The 27,003-nt window shown below is 32.9% G+C and overlaps 1 long non-coding RNA gene across 1 annotated transcript; it reads left to right on the top strand.

Moving 5' to 3' along the window:
• The first annotated feature begins 9,703 nt into the window (after positions 1-9,703).
• Positions 9,704-17,974, top strand: LOC146998023 (uncharacterized). Its single transcript, XR_015039986.1, has 3 exons — positions 9,704-10,235; positions 17,534-17,577; positions 17,670-17,974. It is a non-coding gene; the product is annotated as an uncharacterized LOC146998023 (long non-coding RNA).
• Positions 17,975-27,003: the final 9,029 nt, after the last annotated feature.

Raw genomic sequence — 27,003 nt, 5'->3', positions numbered from 1 at the left:
AGAGAAACTATGTTATTGATTTTTTTCATTGTTTTCTAATATGGAGTTAATCTTGAGTATTTTTTCTTTGGTATTGCATGAAATTGCGATACCACCTTTTCAGATATGTGGAATTTTGAATTTTTACACCAATTTTTGAAACTGGATTGTATTTTTCTAAATTATCTTCTAATTCACGATTTGTCATTTGAGCCTTTGGGATAATAAGAAATGTTGGTGGCTGTCTTTTAGTTGGAGCTTTATTTATTTTGACTACTTCTGCATATGATCTGCATCCTCCATTTTGTATTTTATCATGAGATATAAGAGACATATATGCGTTACTGGTATTTTGACAATAAATATGAGTTTCTTTATTTGGTGGTATATTCTGCATATTGTTGAAACCTACGGGTGGAAAATTGTTTACATTCTGGATATAATTTTGTTGCAGAGGAGTTCTTTGATTTGATGTTGAAATTCTTTGATTGTGTGAAAATATGTTGGTGCTACTTTAGTAGACGGTTGCACGGATTTTTTTTGCGATTTACGTTGGCGCAATTGTTGGCGCGGTTTTTACAATCGTCAACCATCTTGAAAAACGCTGTTTTTACGTATTTTACGCATAGTAAAGTATTCGAAATTTTAAAATAAATATCGTTAAAAGTAATGGATTTTGTTGAAAATGTCGTTTTTAAGATGGCAGGCAAATGTAAATAAATACATTTACTATGGATATAAAATACTAAAGTAAGGTTAAATTATTACTTTCATATAGCAAAGAAATAGAATAAAAACACGGCTATAAAAACATTGGATTAAAACAATGGATTATAATTGGATTAAAATATTACTTAAAGTGACTATCGAATTAAAAACATCATACCAACGTTTAAAAGAATTAAAATATTACTTGAATTCAAATTATTTAATATTAAAACATATGTGGCAATAAATATCTCGGCAATTTTTGAAAACAGTGTATTAGTTTTTTAATAAAAATTGAAGTATATAATTATAAAGAAAAATACGTACTTACATATTTTTGAATATTTAACGTGTCGTATATATATTGATAAGTGCCACAAAAAAAATCGAAATCATAATTTAGATATCAATGAAAAAATTTGAAAAATGTAATCTAAGGAATTCGAAGAGATGAATAATAAAATTTTAAAATGGCGCGGTAATGCAGAAATATTCAGTAACCAATCAGGGAGCTGATTATAGCTCGTTAATGCACAAATATTCTGTAACTAATCAGGGAGCTGATTACATTACGAATAGACTTAAAATTATTTAAATAATTATACGTAATAAAATCCTTTAAAAAATGAAAAATTAAATTGTATTTTAATATTTAACAGCCATAAATAATGTTTAAAACATTAGATTAAATTTATAGATATTAAAACCAATTACTTTTAAAGTAATGTGACATCATTCATTACATCATCCACAACATAAAATTACATTAAATATCATAAAAATAAAATTTTTATTTTAAATAAAAATGCAAAATTAAATTGATTTTTAATATTTAGAAGCCATAAATAATATTTAAAAAACGCAATTTATGCGTAATAAAACGCATTATTTATTAAATAAAATGACAACAATGTATCGGTTACCATAAATAACTTGTCTAGTAATGGGTTTACCATAAGTCGTATCGCTCGCCAAAAAGAAAATCGCCAAAATCCGTGCAACCGTCTACCAAAGTAGCACCAATATGGTAGTGTGTAAATTGTTTTCATTTTCCATAATTGGTGCTGATTGGTGATAGAGCTACATCGTCATAGAATTTTCTTGTTTGGCAGCTAATAGGTGAAGTTCCTGAATTCATATATCTCTTAGAATTGATATGATGACTAATATCATTAGAATTGTTTATTTCATTATCTTCATATGAGGCTAATGACGAATGCGGTTTTTTTGCATCAAGTTTTGAATCTTTTATGAAATCAATAAAAGATTTGATTTTTAGAAATAAATTCTTAGAGAGACTTCTTTTGCCAGATATTCGAAATTGTAGTAACGAAATGCATTCCTCATAAGTGTTTTGGATTTTTTGATCCATATTATCAGTTATCATATTATTAATTGCGCTTTGTGAATTAGTATCAGTATTGCAAATCCTTGAAAGATTAAAACATTGAAGAAAAGCCGTTGGTTTAGTTCAGGGATGTCAAACTCATAGGTACACTTGGGCCAAACAAATAAGGTTTAACATTAGGCGGGCCGAAAGAAAAAATCAATATTCATAGAAACGTAGATTTATTTCGAATAATACAATAATAAACATATATATATATTTATATAGAAAAGAACAAGAAAAATTTAATGTTTACGTCCTGATACTTGACATCTCTTCTCTGCTATTATCTTTCCTATTTCGGGAGAAATTTTGTTTGCAGTGATAACTTTCAACGCTGACCCAAGGTGAGCATCATTAATACGGTTTCTAATAGGAGACTTATTACCTTTCATGACTGAAAATAACTGCTCGCACCGATAAGTGCTACCAAACATGGAAATAATTTCATATGCGAATTTTCGAGTATTTTCAAACCTGGCTGGTAAATATTTGAAAAATTCAGGCACGCCCACTTCAATGAATTTTGCTTTCAAATTTGAGTTGCATTGAATCTCGATCACCTCCATTTGCATATGGCTGGGTACTGAGTCAATATTTATTGAGAAAATCTAAGAAAACAAAATAATTTGTCTTCGAGGGAACTAAAATCATTAAACCTCGTTTCAAATTCAGTTGTTAAATTTGCAATTTTTTCTGCGTATTTTTGATACGAACAAGTATCATCTAAACTTGATTTGTTCATGCTGCACGTCGGTAAGTCTGTCAAATCTTCATTTTTAAGTTGTTTTTCCCAAAGGACTAGTTAACATTTGAATGCTTTAATTATGTCAAACATGTTCGTAATGATATGATCTTTTCCTTGTAACGATAAATTTAAATCGGTCACGTCAACGTCAACTCTAGTTTACATTTCAATTATACTGTTGTAGACTTTTGTAGACAAGTAAACATTTAGAATGAGAGAAAGGAAATATTCCGTGCAACATATAATTTTTATCTGATTTACTACAAAGGCTATTAACCTTGAAATAATTTGGGATTTAATATCAGAAGCATTAATAGTTTGTTTAAAGAGATTCTTTGCAAGACGCGGTAAAACTGCTGCGATGATTTAAAGTAACGCGAGAAATTTTGTAGAAGCTCATTCAGAATTGAAATAGTTTCTGAACATTGTAAATAAACGGGATGAAATCTTTAGCTTTATTCTGAATGAATTAATCAAGAATTTATCCCTCCTAAAGCTCCAGATTTGGACTATGGTAGGCAGGTGTTAAATCTTTTAAATACCATTTAAGAGGATCGTTTGACAATAAATGACTTACCTACAAAATATTTAAAACAGCGATTAACCAGATTGAAGGAATCCAAAATTCCTGTACTAACACACTATTATCTTCTAATGCTAATGATTTTGAGGCATTAACCACCTGATCAGTTTCTGGTTGACCACCGATTAATGCATTTGTTGAACCAGAATTGTTACAATTGGCTGAAAAGAGATACTCATGATGGCAAAGAACAATAAAGAGAATCGAAAATGTTTGGAAAAGCTGGAAATGAGATTATTTAAAGCATTTACGACAGTTTTGGAAATGAATGGCAGTTTAAAAAAGGAAATGTAGAATTAAGATCTCTTGATTTTATTCAAGGAAATTAATCTACCAATAAAAAAATGGTTGTAAAATTTGGATCTCTTGATTTTATTCAAGGAAATTAATCTACCAATAAAAAAATGGTTGTAAAATTTGGATCTCTTGATTTTATTCAAGGAAATTAATCTACCAATAAAAAATGGTTCCTGGGCAAAATAATTGATGCATTTGAAGGCCCTGATGTCAAAATCGGAATAGTGAATGCTCGTTTAACAATATTTTAAAACGGGGGATTGTCAAAAATATGTGTTTTGCCTCAACAGAATATTTTATTACTGAACAGTTGTTTGAATTGCTTATCATGTTTAGCAACTGCACTTATGTTACACTAGAAGCTGTTCTAGATATTCTAATTGTAATTAAAATGATTTGTGCAAAATTGTCTGCTAATTTAAACTGAATTACCCTGGGCAGGCGGCGAAGACGCCCCTTTCCTTACTGCCTCATGGGGTTTCCCCCTTCTACTTGATTAATTGCTTAAAGTAGAGTACAATGAAGGAAACCACTGGCGGTACATTTCTTAAGAGCCCACCGCTAGCTCAATCAATAAAGGTGATTTAAATAATGAAATGTTAATTCACATGTCAAAGATCTCTTTGTATACAACATTTCTTGCGTAGATCTTTCCATCATTTTTAAGCTCGTCATGCAGAAGACCATCCAATATTTTTAATTTTACGTCCGTTCTTTCACGAACTCTTGAACAGGCAACGTAAAGTTGACAGTGTCCAAATGCAGGCTCGGGTAAAAAAATGCCAAAACGCTTAAGCGTTTAGCTCTGAGACTTATGGATGGTCATAGCAAAGCCATGTTTTATAGGAAATTGTCTACGTCTCAATGGAAACGGCAACCCTGTGCCTTGGCAACTTCACCCCTTTGGCTAGGACAGTTACGCAAGCAAACAATAAACTATCGGTGACAAACAGACACTTAAACCCCATATATATATGAGGTGAAGTAACATCATCTCCTCCGAAACAGCTGGCTCCCGGGCTTAGCGAAACACACCGTTGGATTCCGGAGGTCCGTGGCACGCCATTTTGACCATTCGTGTCTTCTTGGGACTTTAATTAGCCGAGATATTAATTAAAAACTAATTTTCCCTTACATTTTCCACTTTCTTTCTTGGGTTTTACCTAGTAGAGGAATTTGGCTACGGGCCAAATTCTTTTTTCTCGAATATCTACGGAACGGCGCCGAGTTGAAATTTAAGACGCGTATCCTCGGATTCCAAAAAAATCTCCGAATCCATCGATACCGTTCTCATCTTCGTACGACTTTAATAGGTTGAGATATTAATTAAAAACTTCGGAAATGTTAATTTTCGCTCATTTTTTCTGAGTGACAACAATAAACTATCGGCGGCACACACTTTAGCCGCTTATATATATAAAATTTGTATTTATTTGCAGATGTACTCTTATTATTCTTATTATGTAATATGATTTTGTACACTCTTAAAGGACGTATATTTAAACAAGTTCAGATTAGTTAGTATATTCAAGTTAAATTTTTTATTCATTTGAATATTTATTAAATGGATCTGTTTATTTATATTTTACTTGTTAAATTTGAATATAATACTCTTACAAAATTGAATGCCAAGTCACTGCAAGCCCGAGCGGAATGTTGCAACCTAATGGCAGTGGATGAGTTCTAATATCCCCAAAACCCATTTCAAAAACGTTTCAATATAATCTTGGAAACTCATGAGGAACGGATAACTTGCTTAAATAAATTTATAATTATGATAGTCCATTTGAAAGATCATTCGCATTTGTAATGAATGAACAGCACGTAGAATCAAAACATAATAATAAAAGTATAATGAGTGATATTACAAGATCTGTTAAAGATAAAACTTTGAGACAGTAAAAGTCCGCTAAATAAGGCGTTTAAGGCAAGTAAAATAAAACATAATTTTTCCAACGGTTTTGCATCTCTACGTTTCATCACTAACAAAATGCATAAACATCCCATAACATAATATTTTTGTTTAAACTTCTTATGTGCTCACACTTTATGAAAACACAGCTTTTTAGTGCTCTAAAGAAAGCTGTAAATTTAATTCGCTATTCGCACTATGAATTCGTACTTATATATGTACATATATATCGATAGTTATTTGGTTCATTTATTTTTTTATCCTTCAAGGCATATAAAATTATGAATGTTTATTTACATATAATGTAACTGCAATCTAATTTATGACGGGCACCTTCCAGATAGTCTTACACCCTACTTCTAAAAATTGATCCAGAAGAAGATAAAAAATTTTAACACTGATAACTCGAGGGAATAAAGGATATGCCTTTTTATTACCCAGAGTGAAGCGTTTATATTTACTTCATTTAAATAATATATTTTGTTTTATGTAGTTGATTATTTATCTTCAAACATATTTGATTTCAAATTCTTGAAATCAACATCTGTACCTTCGGATTTCTATTAAATTTGTTGCAGCTCGTTTTGGATAGTACAATAAATTGCAGTCTTTAACATTCTACATATGTCTCCGAAACTGGATTACGAATTACATTTTTAGATGATTTCAAAAGGAGGTATTTTCCAAATCTAATTTAGTGAATATTAAGTGAAGAGTAATGTTATTGCTGCTCCTATCTGACGTTTGAATTTTTGTACAGATGAATTTGGGGAGAAACAAGGCCTTCTAATTTACGTTTGTAGAACTGTTCTTTTATTTTTTTCCTCAAATTTAGCCAATTTAATTACTTAGAAAGAAATAAAATAATGAATAAAAAATGAATAAAAGAATAATCATATATTATTCTTTTATAAAAGCATCGTTTATGAAACAAAAATATTTTGCCTCAGTTCAAAATAAAGATTATAAACGAAGGAAACTGTAATGGTATTATTTCACTCATTTATTATTGATAAACTTACTTCTAATGCAATACTTTTTCTTACTTTTGCTGTCATATTAAAGGAAATTGACTTCTTATCTAAAGAATAGTTTAAGTTAAAGAAAGACTATAAAAGCAAAAATCTTCATACTTAAAAAAATTAAAAGAAATACCTTATATATAAACTTCAGTCAGTATTAGTCAAAAATAAGAAATACTTGGCAAGTAAATGTAAGTGAGCTGTTGGAGCAGGCGTAGCATTATTAATTAAATATCTTTTGAAATGACAGAACATTAATAAACTGATATAAACTATAAACTGTCTTTGAGAAAAAAATTAAATTTTAAAGTTTTATTAACATTCTTTCTATTAAAATTTTCAGTCTAAGGACCAATGGAGCTATTAAATATTTTTTAAACTGATAATTAATTAAAAAAATTAGAGGTAGATTTTAATTATGAATGTTTTTTATGGCGGGCATTAGTCATTTTTTACGCTTTTTCGCCACTTCTCAGGCCTGAAATGGTGGCCATTTTACTATAGAGTCAACTAATACGCGGCAACCTTTGCATCCTGTAAAGGGACAGACAATTTACATCCATGTTTTATCCGGGATTCGAACCCCGGTCCTCCGGTATTCAGTCGGCTCTCTTAACCACTGTACCGTTTGGGGGGGTATAATTGTAAAAGTAAAAATAATTAAAATTAAATATACACAGTCAATTCAGTTTTATTTATTTTTTTTCAGTTTTATTATTTAATTCTTTGATTATGAAACTAATTTCTTTCCATGTCGGTCTTAAGCATATACTTCCCATCTCAAAGTTTTGAAAGAAAAATGCATACTTTTATATAAACAGTCTGGAACCTGTGAACCCTTATATACACCTAAACAATTTTATATGGAAAAAAAAGGATAACTTTGTTACATAAAACATTCATTGTTCAGAAGAGAAAATGTATTACTTTTAAATGTAAAATCTAAGAAAATGTGATCAATAAAATAATTCTTCCAACGCTTATGAAATTTACCTGAAAATCTAATAATGAATGTCTCTTTTACACAAATAAAACCATTAATTGTCAAAATGTATAACTTTTATTTTCTCTCTGCGCCATAAACTTGGAAAGTTTCAATTTAAATCGGCAATAGATATGGAAAATGACTCAGTAAATTCGTTTTCGAACATTTCTGTGACTGATGCGAATAAATGTGTGGTTTTGTTTATATTTTTCAGTAGCTAAAATTTAATTAATATCTTACTATGAGAGAAATATATGCCTTTGCGTCCATATAAAGTGCCAGATTCTTTTATAGAACGAAGGGTTTCAGATTTTAAATTACGTCCAATAAGGCGTTTTTTTAACGTTTTGTGTGTTACCTTTGTTTATTAAATATCATGTTCTATGTACATGTTCTATGTACATGTTCTATGTACTATAAAATTCAGTTCAACAGCAATTTCGCAAACTAATTTTAAAATGAACATATCTTTAGAATTTCCAATACACAGTTCCGTGCGCTTGAGATAAAAAGTTTTTTTTCCCCTCCCGTAGAGTGTTGCCATTGCTCGCTTTCAAATCGTTGAGTTTGTTAATCAAAAATTCATTAAATTTTACAAAATATGAAATAGATAATAAAATAAATCCCAAATTTCAAATTTGGGCTTTCAGATGCCCATATTCGCAGAAGGATGACGTCGTTCAAAATTCGATGGCTCTAAGTACCGTTGTTTTATCGCAATACATACATTTATGCAGATTCTTCATTATTTAATTTCTTCAAATATAATACAGGGAGATAGTATTTGGTGGCAACGATCTGAAAAGTGAGACGCCGTTTATAATGTTCAGACGCAAAATCTCAAAACGAAAACAATAGTCCTTAAGGAACAAAGCCCCTTTGGACTAAAAAAAATTACTTTTCTCATGTGTAGTGTAAATGCGAGCCATTTTCTCTTCAAAAAGCGCTTTTCGAAGGCAAACTATGTACTCGCGCTTTCCCCTTTTATCTAAATAACCCAATTCTTCATAGAACTGTCTGAAATCAAAGCATCGACACGTTTATGTAGAATTATGCAATTCATTTAAAAAACTATGCATTTGGAAGTGTAAATTTTCAACCGACAGCTGAGGGAATGAAGTATATACCGAATCGTTTCGAATAATCTGCGTAACTTTAGAAGCTATTAAAAAAGGAATAGCATTTTAATGTTTACGTCAACAGTACTGCATTTAATTACAGCCCACTGAATGAAAATGTTAGTATTTATTTAATATAGGGAAAAATCCCTAGATACATAGACAGAGATTAAGTTGTTGATAAAGTTCTAATATTACCTTGCAGTTCTTTTTTTACTCCTTTTTAAAGATTAACTTTTTGCATAAACGTAGGCACTTTATAAATAATTAACGTTTTTCATTAGGTATAATATTAACTTACTGCACTTTGAGGAATCCTTAGGGCCCCAGAGCTAAAAATATTACAGCAGCTCAGAAACAGTAGATGGGCAATTACTTATACACAAGATTAGCGCTGAAATAAGAAACGGATAAAACTCTTTTAAAAGAAACAACATAAAATGGTACTTTTTTCTTTTCCCACAGGAGAAATTTTCTTTAAATTCTGAAATGATTAAAAGCCTTTACCTTAAATTATTTGAAAAATTATGTTTTTTAATATTATCGAAAATTATCTGATGAAAATCTATCCATAATTAATTCAAATTAAAATAGTTTGCTTTCACAAATTTGAATTTCTAAATTATGCACAAATTATATTGTTTTCAATGGTTTTTTTTTTGTAATCAGAGTCATTAATTCTGTGATAAATACAAAGTTCGTGGTTTATTCACAATACATTTCAGAAGTAAAAGAATAGAACAAAATGTATTTTTATAAGATCACAAGCGATATATGTAATAGATAGAAAATATATACTGTACTCAAGATAAAAACTACTTAATATGCTCAGCCCATTTTTTCTTTCGTTTAAATTTTATTACAAATACCAATCAGTTATATATATGGTACATGTATATGCAAATATCAACAAAGTGTTAAAGAGATAAAACTAGTTTCTATGTGGGAAACGTTATGTCATGATATTCCCTAATCTCCTACTGTGTGACGTATACATTGCATCAGCATGTGTTTTCCGCTTTCGGAAGAAGACGAGGATTAGCTGGTGAGCGGAGCAGACGTCGCTCGATCGCTCGTATACCATTTTCATTAATTGTAATCCTAATGTAATCTATATTTGTAAATAGTAATAAATGTGTGTTATCAACTATGGTCGTTGCCTTTCCCCACATTTTGGGGGTTCGACCGTGCCTTTTGTGCATGCGTTATAATCGAACCCTAGACACCAGCAATCACGAAAGACGTTCAGAAAGCTAACAAAGACAAGACGTGTCTTTATGACGATTTAATATTCTTCTTCAAGCTAGACGACGTATGTGAATGAAGACGTGCCTTTATGACGATTTAATATTCTTCAACCTGCACGACATATGTGAATGATGTTACATGCTACTTGTCCATTCTTCTGATTTTGGACGTTAAATCGAAATTCGATTTTGGATTACATTGGATTGGCCAAGATATATACTGGATTATAAGGACTGCCCCGAAGTTAGGTAGGCCCATTTTTCCATAATTCGTTCATAATTTATTAGTATTACGATTTTAAGCTGTGTTTATACTGTTTAATTCTCATTCATACATACCCTATTTCATATTCATATTGTCCTATTTTACTGTTTAAAGAACTATGGCCCTAAAATTAGGTGATATCCCATTGATAGCGAATTCTCTTAAATATGGCACAACACGAGTTATTAAATTATTTAATACCGTGCTCGGATATTCCGATTTTGATCATTCTTCGCGAAAGAGAATGCGAAATTTTGCCGCGTTCCCGGACAGTTTCGATTTGGCAAAACATAAAGAACCTTTATTAAAAGATTTCTCTTTATCAGGTTTTATATCAGTGGCGAATTTATTGCATTTGGAAGCTTCCACTAATAAAGATGTTTTATGTGAAAAAATTTTTCATGCGCTCACTAATCTGACGGATTTTCACAATTCCCTAGATGTTAGTTTTTTATCCGATGACGATCATTCAATTTCAAACACCGACAGTGCACCGACGCCTGTAGGTCTAAGTTCTTCTGTTCCCCCTTCCCCTCCCTCCACGGCGCCAAGCCCAAATCGCGTTGTTTCTTCTGACGCGGAAGTAATAAATTTGAATTCGAGTCGCTCTGGTGTTTATATGACGGCGAACACCGAGATGAGTCATGACTTATGGTTTATTTTGAGAGATCTTTCAAACACTTGCAGAAACTTTTCAGGCAATGATTCCTATTCAGTCCGTGCTTTTTTCAACGATATAGAGGATAATTTCCAATTATTCCCAAATCTTACCGACCAGCAAAAATTAGTTTTTGCGAAAAGACTTGTTGTGGGTACTGCTAAAACTTTTTTGTTTTCACAACGGAATCTCAATTCATACGACATGTTAAAAACAGTATTACTTAATGAGTTCTCCGATAAAATTACTTCTATTGAAATTCATAAACAACTCGAAAGAAGAAAAATGCGCTCGAATGAAAGCTCTTTGCAATATTTTATCGCAATGCGCGAAATTGCGAATCGTGGTGACGGTGTTATCGACGAGGCTTCTGTCATTCAGTATACCATTCAAGGAATACTAGGTACCCCATCCGATAAAATTATTCTCTACGGTGCAAAATCATATTCTGAATTCAAGGAAAAGCTACGCACTTATGAATCTGTAGTTACGACTAGACATACAAATATCTAAGACACAATAACACGCCGAATAAATACTAATTCAGAAGTCAAACAACAAAAATCAGCGTTATACCTACAAAATTTTCACAGGACTAGTTTCGATGGTTTTACAGAACCATCATCTTCAGCTGCAAAACCGCAAATGAACAAGATAGGAAATAATGATTAGATAAGATAAGAAAGGCTGGACAAGAATAAGCAAGTGGCGCCATCTGTTGGCGAAACCAGAACTAAAACATAATTTCTCTAAAAGCCGAAGGCAAATTTGGATTGGAATTAGGATCGTTAACTAGAACAGAAAGATTTCTATGAATGTGAAATGCCTCTAGAAAATCCAGTTCTCCAATGGAAGATGTTTTTTGAATAATTTTGGCAGCAGAAAAATTGAAAGTGTGATTTTCGGACCAACAATGTTGAGCAACAGAAGACTTCTGTGTTTCCTTTTTTCTAACATATGCCTCATGTTCTTTGACGCGAAATTTTAAGGCTCTCTTAGTTTGGCCAATGTAAATTAAACCACACTGGCAAGGAATCCTATAAATACCCCAGGAATTCATATCCGGAATGGGGTCCTTGAGTATAGAAGTTGGAATTTTATTGATGGGAGAATAAACAACCCGAAAGTTAAATTTCTGCAAAATATGTGCAACTTTATAGCTAATTGATGGAAAGAAGGGAATGACAACAGAATTTTTATAATCTCCTAAAATAAGAGTGTGGCTTTTAGTGTGTTGAGATGAGAATTTTTTAACTGCTTGATTAATAATGTTGGGTGAAAAGCCCCTGTCAATAGCTATTGCTTTTAAATAATTTAGTTCTTCATCAAGGGCGAATTTGGAGGAGCAAACTTGAAGAGCACGGAAAACATAGGAAAAAAATGAAGCTAACTTTTGTTTAGTCGGATGACATGATTTAAAGTGTGGTGGAAGGCAAACCGATGAAGGTTTACGGTAAACTGTAGTACTGAAGTTGGATGTGTTACGTGTGACCAGAATGTCGAGAAACGGAAGAGAATTGCAAGTCTCAAGTTCAAAAGTGAACTGAATAGCAGGATCAATAGAATTCATTGTTGAAAGAACTTTATTTAAATCATCTTTATTACCTTCAAACAGGGTAAAAGTATCGTCTACGTAGCGGAACCATGCCGGAAAGTTTAAAGTTTCAAACAATTTTGATTCATAATAATGCATGTAGATATCAGCCAGGATGGGACTGAGGGGGCTTCCCATGGCTAATCCCTCAGTTTGTTTGTAATATTTATTTTGGATCATGGTTTCTTTTGATGTAAAATCATTATTCACCAATGTCCCAGTGGAGGGTGCATTAAGATGTCTAGAAACCAGACTTCGCGAATTTCATTTCTCTTGCATCGAAATTGAGGAGCTAATTTCTCTCACTCAACTCTGTTTGAAACAAACACATTTTGTTTTCCAAAATAAATATTACAAACAAACTGAGGGATTAGCCATGGGAAGCCCCCTCAGTCCCATCCTGGCTGATATCTACATGCATTATTATGAATCAAAATTGTTTGAAACTTTAAACTTTCCGGCATGGTTCCGCTACGTAGACGATACTTTTACCCTGTTTGAAGGTAATAAAGATGATTTAAATAAAGTTCTTTCAACAATGAATTCTATTGATCCTGCTATTCAGTTCACTTTTGAACTTGAGACTTGCAATTCTCTTCCGTTTCTCGACATTCTGGTCACACGTAACACATCCAACTTCAGTACTACAGTTTACCGTAAACCTTCATCGGTTTGCCTTCCACCACACTTTAAATCATGTCATCCGACTAAACAAAAGTTAGCTTCATTTTTTTCCTATGTTTTCCGTGCTCTTCAAGTTTGCTCCTCCAAATTCGCCCTTGATGAAGAACTAAATTATTTAAAAGCAATAGCTATTGACAGGGGCTTTTCACCCAACATTATTAATCAAGCAGTTAAAAAATTCTCATCTCAACACACTAAAAGCCACACTCTTATTTTAGGAGATTATAAAAATTCTGTTGTCATTCCCTTCTTTCCATCAATTAGCTATAAAGTTGCACATATTTTGCAGAAATTTAACTTTCGGGTTGTTTATTCTCCCATCAATAAAATTCCAACTTCTATACTCAAGGACCCCATTCCGGATATGAATTCCTGGGGTATTTATAGGATTCCTTGCCAGTGTGGTTTAATTTACATTGGCCAAACTAAGAGAGCCTTAAAATTTCGCGTCAAAGAACATGAGGCATATGTTAGAAAAAAGGAAACACAGAAGTCTTCTGTTGCTCAACATTGTTGGTCCGAAAATCACACTTTCAATTTTTCTGCTGCCAAAATTATTCAAAAAACATCTTCCATTGGAGAACTGGATTTTCTAGAGGCATTTCACATTCATAGAAATCTTTCTGTTCTAGTTAACGATCCTAATTCCAATCCAAATTTGCCTTCGGCTTTTAGAGAAATTATGTTTTAGTTCTGGTTTCGCCAACAGATGGCGCCACTTGCTTATTCTTGTCCAGCCTTTCTTATCTTATCTAATCATTATTTCCTATCTTGTTCATTTGCGGTTTTGCAGCTGAAGATGATGGTTCTGTAAAACCATCGAAACTAGTCCTGTGAAAATTTTGTAGGTATAACGCTGATTTTTGTTGTTTGACTTCTGAATTAATACAAATATCTCTCATCCATCAAATTTTAAAAATACGAATTGTGGCCCCAGACGTGGTACTGCACGAAAAAATTCAGACCAACAACACGACACGATATTTAATAATACTGGTCCATCTAAAACTAAACCACAAACTTGTTTTAACTGCAATGAGGTCGGACACCTCTCACGGTCCTGTCCTAATCGTTCTCTTGGCCCAAAGTGTCTAACTTGTTGTCGTTTTGGACATAAATCTATGGATTGCCGCCCCACTACATCAAATGAGACTTCCACTCCACCTGCCGAAGTAAATACAGTACAAACCTCTCACGGTAATAGGTGTAAAACTGTCGTTATACTCAATAGCACAGTTTCTGGATTAATTGACAATGGAAGTGAGGTCACATTACTGAACGAAAACACATGGATTCAACTTGGTTCCCCACCACTTTCAAATAATTCTGGAGTGTTAACTGGTTTCGGATTCTCGAAAATTCCTATTATTGGCTATTTTCAAACCATTATCAACATTGATAATCAGGACTTTCCGGCTAATATTAGAGTTGTTTCAAATCATTCTATGCAATTTTCTCTTATTGTAGGATGTGACGTAATTAAAAATGCTAAATTAACTATTACACCAGACGGTATATATTTTTCAAAACCTTCCGAGCAATGCTTTGAAACTGCTCCTGAATCTTTCATTTTTGCAATAAATGACGATGTTCCAGCTTTTGATATTGGTTCAAATGTTTCCAAAGAAACTCGTGCTGCGGCAGAACGTTTGCTGAATCCTTATGTCCCAAATAAAACAAAGACGACAGATATTAAACTTAATATCACTCTATCCGTTGATAAACCGATTTTTCACCCTCCTAGACGCCTTCCTTTTGTTGAACGGGAAATTGTTGACAAACAAATAAATGAATGGTTGAAACTTAAAATTATTGAACCTTGTTCATCTCCATATGCCAGTCAAGTTCTCGTGGTGCGTAAAAAAGATGGTACACCCCGTGTTTGCATCGATTATAGAAAACTTAATCGACTTTTAATTAAGGATCATTTTCCTCTTCCTCTTATTGATGACATTTTGGATAAACTGCAAGACGCCCAAATTTTTAGTACTCTTGACCTACGTAACTGCTTTTTTCATGTGCCAGTAGCGGACGAAAGTAAACCATATACAGCTTTTGTAACTCATAACGGACAATTCCAGTTTCTTCGAATGCCATTTGGTCTTTCACATTGCCCTTCAGTATTCCAGCGCTTTATAAATTATGTTTTTCGTGATTTAATTGTCAAAGGTTATGTTTTACCCTACATGGACGATGTAGTTATTCCCGCCAAAAATGAAAATGAGGCCATTCATCGTCTCAACCAAGTACTCAAAGTTGCTAGTGAATATAGTCTAGAAGTTAATTTTCGTAAATGTCAATTTCTTCACAAAAAATCGAATTTCTTGGACATATCGTTGAAGGTGGTAAACTTTTTCCTTTTCCTTCGAAAACGAAATCTGTAATTAACTACCCCGAACCGAAGAGTACGAAAGACGTGCAACGCTTTCTCGGTCTCACGGGATATTGTAGGAAATTCATCCCCTCATATTCTAGCATTGCAAAACCCCTTAGTGATCTCCTTCGTAAGGACACCCCCTTTCAATTTCATGCTGATCAGAAAACCACATTTCACAGATTAAAATATTTGCTTTCTCAACAGCCAGTTTTAAGTATTTTTAATCAAAAGAGTCCTATCGAAATTCATACCGACGCATCCATTGATGGCTTGGGGGCAGTCCTACTACAAAAATCTATGAACGATAACAGCTTTCACCCTGTCTACTACATGTCAAAGAAAACATCGGGCAACGAGCGTAAATACACCAGTTTTGAACTCGAAGTCCTTGCAATTGTTGAAGCTTTAAAAAAGTTCCGTATTTACGTCCTTGGTTCACATTTTAAAATTATCACTGACTGCAACGCTTTCGTACAAACTTTAAATAAAAAGGAACTCAATTCGAGAATAGCCCGATGGGTTTTATATCTCCAAGATTTTGACTACGAAATTGAGCACCGTACCGGCTCAAAAATGGCTCACGTGGATGAACTTAGTCGCAGTCCATGTTGCATGACTATCCAAGACAGTGTCCTCCCCCAATTTCGCAAAGCACAAGAAACCGACGCGCATATTACGGCTATTAAAGCACTCCTTCAAACGACGCCTTCGTATGATAACTTTCTCGTTAAGAACAATCTCCTGTACAACAACGTCAACGGCATTGACTTACTTGTGGTGTCTGAGGATATGCAGGCAAATGTCATTAAAACAGATCACGAACGAGGCCACTTCGCCGTAATCCGCACTCAAGAACTTTCAAATAACGAATATTTTATCCCAAATTTGAAAGAAAAAATTGAGCGGTGTATCCATAACTGCATCCCATGCATCCTCAATAATCGAAAGCGTGGCAAGCAAGACGGACTTCTGCACCCCATTGACAAAGACGACGCACCCTTGCACACGTACCATATCGACCACTTAGGTACCCTTGCCACCACATCAAAGAAATACAAACATATTTTGGCAGTTATAGACTCGTTTACTAAATTCGTGTGGCTTTATCCGACAAAGTCTACAGACGCAGATGAAGTTATCAGTCGGCTGGAATCTCAAAGATCAGTCTTCGGAAATCCTTCACGGATTATCTCCGATCGAGGCCCTGCATTCAAATCCACTGCATTTGCAAACTATTGTGACACACAGAGAATAAAGCACGTTCTTATTACAGCTGGCCTCCCACGATCGAACGGTCAAGTTGAGCGCTGTTATTATTGCTGTCCTTTCTAAACTCTCCATAACCAACCCTGAGCAATGGTACCGCCATGTTCCCGCCGTGCAACAAATTATTAATTCAACTTTTCAACGTAGCATCAATTCCACTCCCTTTGAACTTCTCTTTGGGACTAAAATGAAATCGCAAAACGACATAAACATCGCTGCTCTAATCGACGAGGAGATCAAATCTGCATTCATTCAGCAACATGACGATCTCCGTAAGGACGCAAAACAGCAAATCTCTAAAGTGCAAGACGAAAATCGCCGTACTTATAATTTGCGACGAAAACAGGCACAAAAATTTCAACTGCATGACCTCGAGGCTATCAAACGAACTCAGTTTGGCCCTGGTCTAAAACTCAAACAGAAATTTCTCGGACCTTATAAAGTCACCAGGCTCAAACAAAATGACACATATGATGTGGAAAAGTGTGCATTTTTCGACGGACCATCCAAAACATCTACTTGTGCTGAATACATGAAACCCTGGTCCAACAATATTGAACGTATCACTTGATTTTTATTCAACTGTCAGCATTATAGGTCCTCCTGAGTTTGGACATATGACACCTGAGAACTTTAATAATTTTTTTTCCTCATATCAACTTTTTAATTCATTTTGTCATACTAACGTTCTTTTTATTTTTAGTTAACTGCTGTGGTGTGTTTAATCTATTTTTTTGCTCCATTTGTGTAAGTATCCTCAGCTTTGTATCTACAGATTTTTTTTCATACCTATGTTACTATATTATAATAATTTTTTTAATTTGATGATATTTTGATAGGTCGCCTGTCTGGTCATGATGGCCGAATGTGGGAAACGTTATGTCATGATATTCCCTAATCTCCTACTGTGTGACGTATGCATTGCTTCAGCATGTGTTTCCCGCTTTCGGAAGAAGACGAGGATTAGCTGGTAAGCGGAGCAGACGTCGCTCGATCGCTCGTATACCATTTTCATTAATTGTAATCCTAATGTAATCTATATTTGTAAATAGTAATAAATGTGTGTTATCAACTATGGTCGTTGCCTTTCCCCACATCTATATCTATTATGTATTGCCCGTCCATAGTTTTCAATAAAAATATATAGCGCTTGTTTCTTCGTTGAATTAAGATGTTATCTGAATTGAATTAAACCTCATTTCAGAGTTCATATGGGCTCCTTTCATAGCTTTAGAATAATACTACAAAGCCATGCGTCATTAGCAATACTAGCATAAAACTGAAATGAATCGATTTTTTTAGCTGCGCAGGAATAATGATAAATGTATTAATGCATATCGAATGTTGCGTATGTGTAACATGAATGTAACTATTTTCCCTTAGAAAGTCTTCCATGAAGCTTTAGGTCGATGCCCCTTTAGGGTAGTGTGCTTTGCTTCTTAGGCAGTGTGCTTTACTATATTATAATATCCACCAATCCTATACGTCGAAGGTTACGCAGCTTGTTATAATGTAGTTCTTAAATGGCGTTGTTTTAAATGTTACGTGTTTTTCGTATTCTAAAAATCCATTTAGCGACTCTCACTCTTTGTTATTATTTTTTTATGAAGATGTTATTCAGTGATCAATAAGCAAATTATTTTTTTTTAAATTTTGAGTTGTTTCAATCACATTTGCTATTTTCTATCTAGTAACGTAAAATTTATTGTAAACTATTCTCAAGTTCACCATAAAACGAGATAATTAGATCTCTAACCATTCTCATCTTTGTTGAATTTGGAGATTTGATAGTTAAATAAAATGGAAATAAAATTATTTTAAAATGAATGAAAAAAGATGAAAAAGCTACAGATTGAAATTTAGCTCCATTTTTGCATAGATTTACACAATAACTAAATATAGTGAAACTTCGCTAAGTTGGCCTGTCATAGTGCGAGAGCTTTATATAGAGTTATTAAGGTACAGTTGTTATTTAAGAAACTGTTATCTTTAAATTATTTAGTACAAATTTCTAAAAAATAAATATGAAATTTTTTAGTTTATTTCCTAATTTAATATATATTTTGTTAAGATTTTCAATGCGCATTTTCATCTGGTTCTTACTCCGATACATAAATGTACTCCAAGTTATTTATCACAAATACTATTTTTAAATACGTAAAAAACCTATTGCATTTTATTGAAAATAAATTATCTTGAACCAAGTTTAAACTGCTTCTGTGCCTGGAAGAAGTCGATTTACCGTTGAAGCTTCTTTGTAAGACAGAATGGAATTGTGTTTAAATTTTATCGTCATTTTCCTTGTTTGATGAAATTCACTGTCAAAAAATAGAAGTAGCGTATATTCTGAATCTTCATTTTCTGGATTAATGTTTTCTAAAATGTTTTTCTAAATTAAAATTTCTAACTAACTGTTCTTTGCGTTCAGTCGATGAGTGCACCTTATCTACGTAGTTCGGTTGAAATTTCGGTAGTTTACACGTTGGTTGCTTACCCTGGCTAACATTTATAGTGTAATGGATACTATGATTTCGTTTATGATAATGTAATGTCCTGTCTTATCGTTGAGTCAGATTTGCTCCAGCTGTTGTATGAAGTTAATGATTTTTTTAGCTCCTTGTTTAGATCACCAACAAGACGTCATCGCCGGCGTTTGGCATAATTTAAAGAAATCGAAAAGTTCAAGCTTGCTAATTCATGCTTCAAAATTTTCCATGTTGCGAAAATAAAATCTGTCTTTTTCTTTCCTCATATTATATTTACGAAGACATTTCTTCCCAAAAGGTAAATAGCTCTTATGTGCTTTGCCATAAATAAACCTACAACATTTATTATCAGGAAAACAGTACTAAAAGTAGCCCTTTTATCACATTACTTTTTCTTTAAAATAACAGCCATTGTTTTTGTTTGTTCTTGCCTTTGTCAGATGTGTTTTTCTATTAAAAGAAACGAAATTCTACTACGATTTCAAGTTGTAAACTCTAATATAATTAATGAATATTTTTATGTTCAGCGATCGCAAAGAACACGTTATATCAAAATCGTAAAAACAACCTTGTATTTAGCGTAGGTATAATGAAACACTCTAAGGCAGCTAAAGGTCCCTCCTCATCAGAAGAAAGAAATACCTAGAAAGAAGAAAATAAAGGAGAATGAGTCACAGAAACACGTGGTCCTTATCAGCACTGCACGTGGTTATAACTAGATTAATCTAGTTAATTAGTTCTAATTAGATTCTTAATTTTTTTAATATTTATGATAGTCATTTTTCCTTTAAGGAAGAGAAACCGGAACGTTTTAGAAGTATTTCTGTGTTTGCTTCATTTATATTAATTTTTATCGCTTAGATATACAACAAAAGATCAAATTTTCTTTTTTATTCTACTTGCTTATTCCTAAGATTTACAGGAACCGTCAAACCCGCGGTAATATTTTCTTCTTTACGCAGCAGATCGTGAAATATAAAAAAACAAATGTGTATGGACATATAATTGTTGATTTTTCTTTCTTTTCATGTACGGTAAATAGAAAAATGCCAAGGTTGCATGCAATAGTGATGATTAGGTTTAGAAATCAAACTAATTACTTTAAAAATCAAATATTTAACTGGAAGGAAGAACGTAGTATGTGAGACTCATGACTTAATGTATAGGCATAACTCTGCAGCTTAATTCTATTCAAATGATTAGTGGTAGTAATCATAACGAAAGTTATGGCTTACATGTTGTTAATATTTATACAACATATTAATAAAGTAAGGAAAAGAAGTCTCGTTTCCAGGCTCTCTTACCTTATCTAATCATTATATCTTATCTCGTTCATTTGCGCTTTTGCAGCTGAGAATGATGGTTCAGTAAAACCATCGAAACTAGTCCTATGAAAATTTGAAAATATAACGCTGATTTTTGCTGTTTGACTTCTAAATTAATGTTATAATTAGTTCGTATCTGAAATTTTTATTATATTAGCTGGAAATTTCTGTATGTATGAACCACGTTTTGGAAACATTATTTTACCCTTACAATACATTACGATTAATAAAAATGTTGACCTTCTTGAAAAGCGTGCATTTATTTACATGCAATTTATAAACTGTAAGAAAATTCTTTACCTTTTTGAATGACTTAGAATTTATATACAATATGTTACTATTCAAAGAAAAAGAAGGAAAAAAATTCAAAAATAGTTTTTCTCCTTGAGATGAAAAAGTAGTTTGCCTTCTACAGTGACTTTCATTAATATATAATATGGTGCGAAAAATCAGGAAAAAATAGAACGTTTTGGAAGAACCTGCTACAGAGTATTAAAAAATGTGACTAAATATTAATTCTTTAAAAATAACATTGCAAACAACATACTGTTATTAAAGAAATCGCTTCTTGTATAGCTAAAAACGACAATATTCATTATTATGTACACTTTTTATGAAAAGTCACTTTTCTTTTACTCATTTTTTTTATGAAAGCACTTTCTCCATTTGAACTAAGTTCTGTTACTTATTTTAGTTTATACAATCCACACACCACTGTTTATTTAAATGTCCATGACAATTTATTTATCTTGAAGTTTTAACATCATATTTTAATATATTGCACTATAGTATGAAAAGGATTGAAAAATAAAAACTAATATTAAACTGTTTTTGTACAGTTGAGCAACCACCTTAAAAATAAGCATATCAGTTCTCGTTTTCTTAGTCTTCATTGACCTTTACACGTATGGCCATTCGTGAGATTTCATGCATAAAATATTTACCAAATTACTACTTAATGCCATAATTTTCTTTACAGTTTTATGCTTATTTTACAGTTAGCTTTATGAGGAAATCCTGTATCTTCACGCTGCATTTAAGAATGCCTGTGACCGAAAAGATTTTATTCTTTCGTAAAATATCATGTTTTTTAGCATTTGCGTTTTAAGAACTGTAATGTGCACACTTATTTCGAGCACTTTAAACAGATGTAACTTTTATTACAAATAATTTGGTGGCGAAGCGTTTTTAAGTCGAAAGTAAAGAAAAATTAATTTTTGTATTCTGTGAGTTTAAAAATTAGTCAAACGTAATTTCTGACACAAATACAGACAGAAAGATGACAGATATGATAAATCTGTGATTCACACGAAAATATGAAATTATACTGAAATATTCCCGCAGATATTTGTAATAATTTTATTCTAGTTTTCGCAGAATATGCGCGGTATAATTGTTATCATTTGATTACTTCTTACAACTAAGAAATATTTTTTTCGGAAATGTGATCTGTTTTATTATGTCTGACATATAATATATCGATAACCAAAATATATATACAGCAAGCATCTTTCATTTTAATCCGAAATTTCCCACGTTGTACATCTACAAAAAGAAAAACTTCTTCGTTAAGAAGTTGGATTAATAGATACGGTGTCCAACTAATTCCTAAGACATTTTGTAGCCTCCGCATTTTCAGTTTTATAGATATATTACAGATCACACTGTACATAATAACTTATTATTAATTGTAATATTATTTAACTAATAACACAACTAGCTTTACTATTAAATAAGGTCCCCGACTTCTAGTTCAGTGCGTAAACGTTAATCCAGAAACTTTTCGGACAACTTCTGGGATATTTTAAGTTCAAATTGAAAGCAAAACGAGGGATTATGCAAACAACAAGGACTATAAAAGGAAAGGAACCTATTTTTTGTTTGTGTTTCAACTAATTAAATGCGTGTCAATTACGTTTATTTCTTAACAGTCAAATTTTAACTTTATATCTATTTATCTATATATATTGTTTTCTTGTCTTTCAACATACTAGTTCATTCGTTATATAAATTCCAGGGAAATTTTAGTTACGCGAGAAATAACGTTGTAACACAGTCTCCTAGCTGCAGCTCATAGTTAATTTTAATTGGTTGTTCCTTCAGTGAATTCACCACCGTTTTGACGGTATGCCTTCTACAATTATCAATGATCTGAATTACTAGCCATTCAAATAAGCGAACTTTGAAACTTAATTTCCGCAGTTAAAACTAGATTATGTTTACATGTCTACTTGATCATGCAGTTCAGTATAACCGTTAGCTGTTTTAGGCCAACCGTTTTCATGGCATTTTATCAGTTAAAATTTTAAGGCTGTAGCAAAAATAAAAATATTTATCATTACTTGGTTGCTTTTTAAGATGTTTATCCCTTATACTGGTAGTAATTAGTTCTGTGTAGTATCCATCCACCACACGAAGAGACTTGTCCTCGCCTGTTAGGAAGAGGAGTTCATTTTACTGTGGGAACAGATGCAGATAACTGATACAAGGTTGCAAATGAGTAAATCCAAATCCCATTGTTATTTTGCATGCGTCATTAGTCCCAGTTACTTAAAGTAGGATGCTGGGATTGTCTCACGCCACGTAATGTAGGCGCGGCCAAGTGTCTTCTCGTGGTGGACAGATTCTTTCTCCTAAACTGGGTTAGATGAGGTTAGGCAAAGAATTCTGATTCAGGAAGTTAACTGTTTCAGGCGAAGTATGTGAGAGCAGGAAAGAAAGAGATGTCTTCATGGAGGTCTTTCCAAAAGAAATTGACTCATATTCATTTTACCCATGGGGAGGGAAGCCACGAAAACTATCGTGAGGTCTCTTTGCTCACTTAGACATGAACCTTCGCCGAATTGTAAGTGTTTTATGGAATATTATCCCCTAGGCCACTGGTAGGCCCATTCTAATATAGGCTATTTATTTGAAATCATTCAGACATTAAGGCATTGTATTTATTTCGTATTATGTGTATATATCTCTTCAACTAGTGCAGTAGTTGGAAAGCCACGACCCTCGTGACATTGGACTCACTGCTTTAGGCCACTTAACCAGCTCAATGGTGCCTGATCACAGACCTTCATACAGTTCCATTTAGATTTGGCAATTTCTCGCAGGAAGCAGAGGGCTTCAAAGTTTCTCCCACCTTCAGCTAAAACCTCATATGGAGAATACTATTTATGGACTGGATTCACTCAGGAATCTGGAAAGAACAGGGATAGGAATTCCCTGCTGCATGCCAGAATAATAACAGTAATATCAAAGTATCAGTAATGCCTTTCTAAGTTGAAGGCTACAAATGTTAAGTAACAGATGAAATCAGAATTTTGGTTTAGTTAAAAGTGACGTATTAAAAATGCAAGTATTATTATTTTTGATGACCATGGGATTCTTCTGCCTTTCCTTCAATGAAAAGTACATTTACAGCTGAAAGCTAGATTCAATAAAATGAAAATACGGTTAACGTATCTTTACTTTTTTTTCTATAAAATAATCTAAATTTTATGCAAACATGCTTCGATATCCCCCCTCCGTATCGAAATGAATGTCCGATTTATAAATTCTTGTCGGACTAAAGAGATAGAAGCAATAACAGTTTTAAATACGGTACCATTTACTTTCGTAATATAATTTATAGGGAAGAAAGAACCCCAAATTGATGGTCAAAAGAGAGAAATATGAGTCTATAGGTGTTGCTGATAAATTTAAAAAATGAATCTAAGCATGTTGTTATAACGGCTATCGTGAAAAACATGATGTCTCGGCCAAAACTGTTTCTAGGATATAGTAACGAGCCAAACGCTGCGATGATGACGAAGGAGAACGCACTATTGTCAAGACAAGAATAAACGGACCTAGTGATCGTCGACGTAAAAGATGTGATGAGATTTGGAAAAAATCAGGACGTTTTCGATTCCCAAACGTACTTCATTACGAAGCCTTGCTGCTGAAGTGGGAGAGTCATTGCCAATGGTTCAAAGAATAAACAAAAAGCGTATACGAAGTGTGTTTCAAGAACCATGAAACCTAAACTGCAAGATAAGAACACATAAAACTGGAAACGTTTCAATTTCCCAACCCGCTTCCTGAATTTATTACCTGTACCAGACAATCCATTGATGCAGCTCATGAAGCAATAGTTAAAAAATTAAATGACATATAATATACAAAAAATTAAAAATAAATAAATACTTATTACACTTACGCAGTTGTATCAAAATACTGATTACACTTAGATAATTGTATCGAAATTAGTGACCAAAACAGGGAAAAAATTATTATTATTTTTTTTAAAACAGAGCAATCATTTCGATACAAATAATTTATGACAATAAGACAATAATTTCGATATGGGAGTATAAAATTAACCTCTACTATCCCAAGTAAATACCATTGCGATTTTTACTTTAGTATATCTACTTTAATTCAAATTAATCTATTTTAAATAATTCTAAAGAGAAACTTTAATTTCAAACTAATATACACATTTACGTTCTTAAGTAAAGGAAACCGGCTAGTAAAATAAGTGACCCTCGAAGTTTTGCGAATTAGACAGCAGGATTTATGATTCTTAGAAAGTGCTATATTAAGGTACAGGAGTATGCGGGGTTAAAATGCTGACAATAATTCAACGTTAAGAACACTGCGTCTGTCGATAAAAATGGCCGTAGTGAACGCTTGACATGATAGACAGCATGGCAATGCCTCTAGCATCGTAATATTTCTCTCTTTCGGACCCAACATATTTAATCTTTATTCCCACCTTGTCACTGCCTGAGATTTACATTCATCTATTTTTATTTACCTATCTCTTAGCGATAACTCCCATTAAGGATAAGTATCATTCATAAACATAACTCTGAAAAGTCAATCTAAATTTTATATTTAGCAAAGTAATAAATTCAAAATTCTACAACTACACATTTTTCCATATATCGTGTACTAAAACATTGTACTACAGTTAAATAAAATATAAGTGTTACATTTTCAGTAATGTGACAATATGAATGCTTGTAAACATTGGACTGTTTCGATTGATAAAAGTTAGGCTTTTAAGGGCAATGCTTTGAATTCAAACTATCATATTCAAGAATTTTTAATTGAAGTATTTAGCGCTTTAAATTTGAAACAAGCGCTTAGAGAGTTGTGCTGAAATGTAAAATATGGGATATGAATGTCCTCTCTCTATATAATATTGGATATTTGTAAGTTACTTATTTATTAACATCTTAGATTGCATTTAAATTATCTTTGGCCTAAATTTTGTATATTCAAAACTATTTCTTAGACTTTCTCATACAAGATTTATACGGGCTCACCAGCGTCCAAGCGGTAACGTCGCTGAACACTGGTAGTTCGGTTCGAGGATCAAATCACGCGAAAGGGTTTCCTGCATGGGCATATGTAACGTGTATACGAGCAAGTTTCCCTTAGAAAGTCCACGAAGGCATCCCTTCCTTAAGGCAGATAGCCCTCGAGTGCTTTGCCGTAATCTAATAAAACCAAAACATATAGGATTTCGTTTCCGCACTTAAAAGCTAAAGTAGTTAACCAATATCATGATTCGTTTATAAACAGAATATGATTTCATTAAGAAAGTGATTCTATTGAAATTGAGCCCACAAGGGGCCGAGCGGTAAAGTCGCTGAACACTGGTAGTTCGGTCCGAGGTTCGAATCCCGCGAACGAGCTAGCTGCATGGGTGTTTTCGTGGTTTTCCCCATGTGTAACGTGTATACGAGCCAGTTTCCCTTAGAAAGTCCTCCACGAAGGCATTCCTCCCCTTAGGCAGATAGCCCTAGTGTGCTTTGCCTTAATTAAATACACCACTACACCACTCTATTGAAATTGCTAGTTAACAAATAGTAGTATTTTATGGTTAAGAATATTGTAAGCCTCGGTTTCAGTATATGGTAGAAATGTCATATTTTAGGCATATTTTCAAGTATCCATGGGAAAACGGCAAAGCCACACATGGGCGTAATACACGTGTTTGTGCACATTTTATACTTAATTTTGAAGCTGTAGCTAAGCAGTAGGCACTGACTATAAAATATAAATATTTGTCATACCGATGTTTTTCTCGCTAAATTCCTTCTTCCTAAAAATGCCTCTTTTTATTATTATTTATGAACAAAACAGAACATATGAGCTCTAAATATAACCACACATTATTGTTGAATCCACAAAATCGCCAGAGTGTGAGTGAGCTTTACGTGTGAGCGCGAGTAATGAGAAAGAATTTAAACAGTAAATTGCTTATTTTGTAAGTAATAAATAAGTTAATCCAATTAATTTATTAATTTTGATACTGGCTGTAAAGTGTAAAAGTCCTCAAGAGTATTCTTTCAGTGATATTGAAACATACATATGCA

Source organism: Stegodyphus dumicola, chromosome 3, assembly GCF_044657685.1.
Source record: "Stegodyphus dumicola isolate Sdum_Otavi_A_Nest chromosome 3, ASM4465768v1".
Lineage (NCBI taxonomy): Eukaryota > Metazoa > Arthropoda > Arachnida > Araneae > Eresidae > Stegodyphus > Stegodyphus dumicola.
The sequence above is the reverse complement of the archived record's forward strand: the minus strand, read 5'-3'. Positions and strand labels throughout refer to the sequence as shown.